Source organism: Thamnophis sirtalis, unplaced genomic scaffold (assembly GCF_051295495.1).
Source record: "Thamnophis sirtalis isolate CommonGarterSnake01/CBP01778 unplaced genomic scaffold, rThaSir2_p1.2 scaffold_8, whole genome shotgun sequence".
NCBI classification, from domain to species: domain Eukaryota; kingdom Metazoa; phylum Chordata; class Lepidosauria; order Squamata; family Natricidae; genus Thamnophis; species Thamnophis sirtalis.
The window spans coordinates 272,466-278,746 of record NW_028261388.1 but is presented as its reverse complement, the minus strand read 5'-3'; positions in this window follow the sequence as shown (position 1 = coordinate 278,746).

Genomic DNA, 6,281 nt, shown 5'->3' with positions numbered 1-6,281 from the left:
TGGCCCCCGCGTTATCCCTCCCCCTTCCTCCTCTGCCGTGCTTTTGAGGCCGCGGGAGCTAGTAGGAAAGCGGCGGAGGTGGAGGCGATGGCAGGCATAACCCAGAGCCCAGCTGAGGTGCTCCGAGCGAAGGGGGAGGCACCACCGCCGCTGCTTTGCCGGTGAAGGAGAAGGAGCAAGAGGACTGGCAGCTTTGAAATGGTCCCGCGGCTGCAGATTTGATTCAGCGTAAGCAGGGGCCGAACACATGCTGAGCCGACTTTGCGCAGTGAGGCGGAGTAATTCAACCCCCCCCAAAGAACACGTGTCTCTCTCTCTCTCTCTCTCTCTCTCTCTCTCTCTCTCTCTCTCTCTCTCTCTCTCTCTCTCTCTGTCTGTCTGTGTGTGTGTGTGTGTGAGAGAGAGAGAGAGAGAGTGTGTGTGTGTGTGTGTGAGAGAGAGAGAGAGAGAGAGAGTTGGATCAAAATTGGTGGCCAAAGGAGTGGAGGGAAGGAAGGAAGGAAGCCCTGCCCCCTGTGAAAAAAACTGAAGATGGAGCAGTGAATGAATAAACCATAAAAGCAACAAACAGTTAATGCGTAAGTAAGCTGAGGAGGAAGTTCTCAACTAAGGAAGAAATATTAGAAAGAAATATAAAAAGCTCAATATGCCAAAACACTTATTTTAGTCTTCATTTAATTACTTGTATTGTAGTCTGATGTAACATCTTTTTAAAGTTAACGTTAGTTAGAAAAGATAGGGTACAAAACTTAAATAATAATAAAAATTCTACATTCATTTTGAAAAATAAATGCAATACTTGATTAATTTCATATCTTTATTTAAAATAGTTTTGGCATGGCATATCATTTTATTGACTCAGTTGGAAATGATGTGGATGTTGTATCTGATTCTGAGGCATATATATTCTTAAGTAACATAACATATAGCATATTGTCCAAACTTGCTAGACTATTTAATTGATCTTATTACTTTAAAGGGGGAGAGTTTCATGATAAATTATTTTATTACATTTATGTTGTATTTATATATTATATTTATTACATTTATATTCCACATTATATATTTGTATTGTTATTTTAGTGTTTATTGTCAATTTTGATAGATATATTGATATATCAATACTGATTTTAATCATACTAAATAACAATTACTGCTATTATTTATCAGCATTAAATATTTACATTTTTAATATCGAGTTAGTCATATTTTAGAATAATAGGATTATCTTTTAATAGGATAATTGGCAAAATCTAATTCACATGTGATGGGTTGCATTCCAAAGGAATGTGAGAGGACAGGTTGCCTGCAAAATGCCAGGACCCAGGACCTGTTGGTGCCATGTCTCTCTCTAGCCAGTCTAATGATCTAAAAGCTGAGCAGAAGTCTTTTTTTTTTCAGGGTGAGCGGAAAAGTATAGTGTTTGAGTAGCACATTTTGATGCCTGGCATTCATCAGGCTGAAACCTCGCTCACAATTGGTGCTTGGTGCTTGGCGCTTGGAATGTTGTGCAAATGTCCAGCAGACGAGACAGAAGTTCAAACTGTTGCTCTCTTAGGTGCTCAGGCATGAAACTGTGCCGCTCAAACACTATACTTTTCCGCTCACCCTGAAAAAAAATTAGAGGGAACATTGGGTGGGGGTCGTTCTTCTTTATTTTTAAGCAAACAAAAACATAAAACGCGTAAAACCTTCTTCCATTCCATGTAGCCTGTCGTTTGGTTACAAGATTTTGTGTCACCACTTGCAATTATATATCAAGTCACAAATTGTTCATTAGACAAAGTACATTATTGTTATATGTCAATTTTTCAACTGTCATTATTATTCCTTAATTTTAAACAAGATATTCTAAATATTGAATCCATACATACAACATCATTTTGCATCAATAGTTCAACTCCAATCATTATTCCTACATTTTAAACAAAACATTTTATTTATTGAAATCATACATGCAACATGAGCCAAGGTGGCGCAGTGGTTGGAGTGCAGCACTGCAGGCTACTTCAGCTGACTGCAGTTCAGCGGTTCAAATCTCACCAGCTCAGGGTTGACTCAGCCTTCCATCCTTCCGAGGTGGGTAAAATGAGGACCCAGATTGTTGGGAGCAAGAGGCTGACTCTGTAAACCGCTTAGAGAGGGCTGAAAGCCCTATGAAGCGGTATATAAGTCTAACTGCTATTGCTTACATTGTTCTAATCTATTTAACAGTGCTAAACCTTTATAGTATTGCATGTATCATTCTATTATTCTTAAAATATAAATTCTCCCACTTTTACCATGATTTTTAATTTAACCATTGATAAAACAAATCCCAAACCTTGTAAAATTGTTCATCTTCTTGTTCTCTAATTTCAAATATCACTTTACTCATTTCTGCACATTCCATAATTTTTTGAATAATTTCCTCCTGCGTTGGTATTTTCTCATTTTTCCAATTTTTTGCAAATACAATTCTAGCTGCTGTTAAAACATTTACAATCAAATATTTCAAGTCTCTATTATATATTTCTGGTATAATTCCCAATTAAAAAAAGTCTCTGGTTTAAAGTCTATATATTTTTGTGTCATTTTCTCCAACCACACGTGAATCTTAGTCCAATATATTTTGGCTTCTACACAAGTCCACCACATATGGTAATATGAACCTGATGTCTGATGACATTTCCAACACTTTTATTAATTTATTCTTGAACATTCTTGCTATTCTCATCGGGGGGTAGAGTCCACCTGTAAAACATCTTATACAAATTTTCTTTATATGCTGTTGACAGTCATTTTGTAACTTTGAGACCACAATTTCTTCCACATCTCTAATTCAATCCCATGCCCCAAATTTTCCCCCTAGGCCATCATAGATCCTTTAACTTGTTTTTCTTCTAACTTAACCTCCAGTAAGTGTCCATAAAGTTTTGTAATTACTTTTTCATCAGTACCCATCAAACTTTTATCTAACTCAGTCATTTTATCATAAAAACCTTCCTCTTTGCAATCCTTGTCATATCTAGATTGTATTTGCACATACGAAAACCAATTCATCTTTATACCTTCCTTTTCCAGTTCTTGCATAGATTTAAGTTCACCCTCTGCATTCAATATTTTACCATATCTAACGGTTTGTTCCCTTTTGTATATTATTACGTATGAAAAGGCTTCAATAGTTGATAGCCAGACTGGAATTTTTAAATAATATTGTCTTTTAACCTTCTCCCAATTTAATAACAAGGCCTCCTGTCAGTAATGTCGTCTGAAATACCCCCGTGTTTTAGTTCCCTCGTACCATAAAAAGGCATGCCATCCCAATAACAGGTCATGTCTTTCAAGGGTCAATAATCTGGTATTCCTTAGTGTTATCCGTTCTTTAACCCACTGCCTGATGATATAGTTGCCAATTGGGTAGGCCCAACCCTCCTCTTATTCTTGCATCTTGTAAAAATTTTAGTTTTATTCTTGCTTTTCCCCCTGCCATATGTACTTCAACACTATTTTATTTAAGTCATCAAAATATTCCTTTCCCTAGTCTAATTGGAATTGTCTGGAACAGATATAAAATTCAAGGTAGAATGTTCATTTTAATTGTAGATATTCTCCCTATCATCAAAAGTTGTAGATTTTCCCATTTCTTCAGATCCATCCCGATCTGTTGTTTGAGTTTATAGTAGTAGTTGTCTTTAAGAGCGCTGCATCTTGTTGTTAAACATATCACCAAATATTTAACCTTGTTCGTAACTTGCAGCTCCAATGTTTCTGTCAACTCTTCTTTTTGTCTTGTTGACATGTTCTTTGTCAAGATCTTCGTTTTGTCTTTATTTTTAATCATGCTACTTTTCCATATTCTTCTATTCTTTCTATCAATTTAGGTGCTGTTTCTAATGGATCCTCTAGGATGAAGGCCACGTCATCTGCGAATGCTTGTAGCTTGTATTCTTCCTTTTTGATTTTCATTCCTTTTATTTCTTTTCCTTCTCTGACATTCCTATTTAAGACTTCTAATGTTAAGACAAAAAGTAATGGTGATAGTGGGCAGCCTTGTCTCGTCCCTTTTTTATTTCAATAGACTCTGTCAAATCTCCATTAATCATTATCTCAGCTGTTTGTTTATAATATATAGTTTGTATGGCTTGTGTAAATTTCTCACCAAAGCCCATCTGTTCCAGTTGTAGCAGCATAAAGCGCCAATTCACCTTGTCAAATGCCTTCTGAGCATCCAAAAGCATCAATGCCAATTGTTTTCCAGGATGTGCCTCATAATATTCCAAAGTATCTAAGATTATCTTCATATTAGAAAAAAATAAAGAAAATAGTACAATGAACTTTAAACCGCTGTATATAAAAAAAAAGATTCTTAAACATTGGAACAGTAGAACTTAGTTATCAAACAGTCCAAAAAGTAAAAGACAGAAAAACGGGGGGGGGGGGAAGCCTGCTGTACCCGGGCCTGAAACCCGACTGAAACGGATCCAGGTAGGCAGCTTCATCCAGGGACTGGGGAAGCTGACGTGCTACCACACTCTCAACAACCTTCGCTACAAAGCGAAGGTTGGAGACCGGACGATAGTTGGCTAAAGAGGCTGGGTCCAGGGGAGGCTTCTTAAGGAGGGGCCTCACCACCACCTCCTTCAAGGTGGTGGGAAAGAACCCCTCTCTCAAAGAAGCGTTGGTAATCGCCTGGAGCCAGCCGCGAGTCACCTCCCGGGAAGCCGAGGCTAACCAAGAGGGACACGGGTCCAGCACACAAGTGGCAGCACTGAGTCTCCCCATAATCCTGCCCATGCCCTCGGGGGTCACAGGGTCAAACTCATCCCAGATGGTCTCCACAAGATTCATCCCCGTCAACTCACCCGAATCTACCCAGTCAGAGTCCAAGCCCTTCCAGATCTGAGCAATTTTATCCTGCAGATATACATACATACATACGTACGTACGTACGTACGTATGTATACTGCAGATACTGAACAAATTCTTCAGCCCTGCCCTGCAAAAGTTTCACCAGCCTTAATGGCTGCTTCCTAGCCACTGGGAAAAAGGGCTATTCCTGGATCACCACAGACTTTGCAGTGTCTCTGGGATCGGCAGGATATGACCCTTCTGTCAGCACCTCTCCATTAATTAATTAGGAAAGAAAGACCACGAGACTCCATGTGTGGAAATCAAGTGTACTTTTACTAATTAAGAATGATTAAAGGCAAAGCGAAGCAAAGTCTGATTATTTAGGCGCGAAAGCGATTGATATATAGAATAGCCCATTCCCCACCCCTTGGCATCACAGTCCCAGCCCAATCATAAGTCTTCCAAGTGTCAGGTGCGAGATAACTTCAAAAGGCATCACGAAGATGGAATGTCGGTGCCGTTAGTCCTGGCGGGAAACTCCCACGCATGCGTAGTCCGATCAACCGGTGAACTCCAGAACCTTCCTCCAGCACAATGAGTAACCCCACCCAAATACCATGCCCTCCCTCCCCGTTTCATGGCAGCCGAAGCAACAGCAAAGCAGAGGCTGACACCTTCCTATCACCGTCTCTTTGGGACGGTTTAGGTCCAGTTGGACCGTCCTGTGGCTAGAATTTCAGCGGCAGTCTCGGAGCCCCAAGATTGACTGTCATGTCACTCTTGACGTCAGCTTCCGGTCAAGGGTCATTTTTTATCCCAAGGCTCAACCTGCGGCTCAACAAGTAGCAGTTTGCCTGGTGCTTTGCCAGCCCAGGTGAGCAGCTGTCCTGATTGTGCAACCCTCTTCTGCAGAAGGGCCCTCCTGAGGCTGCGGAAGCAGTGCCCCCCCCCCCTAACTGGGAGATGGGATCACATCCTGTGGTCTAAGCAAACAGCCCTCAAGGCCGAATCACACCCACCTCTCCATTCCCCTCCCCCCCATCGAAGGCCAAACAACAGCAGGCCTTTCTGATGCAAGCAACCCCACCCCAATAACTGGCCCAAGATGTCCATGGTCAACGGGGGGCTTGTACTGGCCTCCGGGAAAGCTGCTCTGTCAAAAGGAAGCCCCCACCTCCCCCTAAAACCAGGTGCAGCCTGTGCTGCTCTTGTGGCCTGTTGACTCCAGCTTTGCTGAGGGGGGAGTTTGGGGGGTTCCTTCTTGCACCATTTCTTGTTATAGCCCCAGGGAGCCCCCCCGAAAGGCAGCTGCCACATGAGATGTATGTACAGGCTTCCTGAAGAGAGAGATAGGAACTCCCTCCCCAACCTCCAGGCCCCCAGGTAGGATCCATGGGGCAGCCACCACTGTGAGATGCCACCGTCCTGGGCCCTGATGCAGGGGAGAG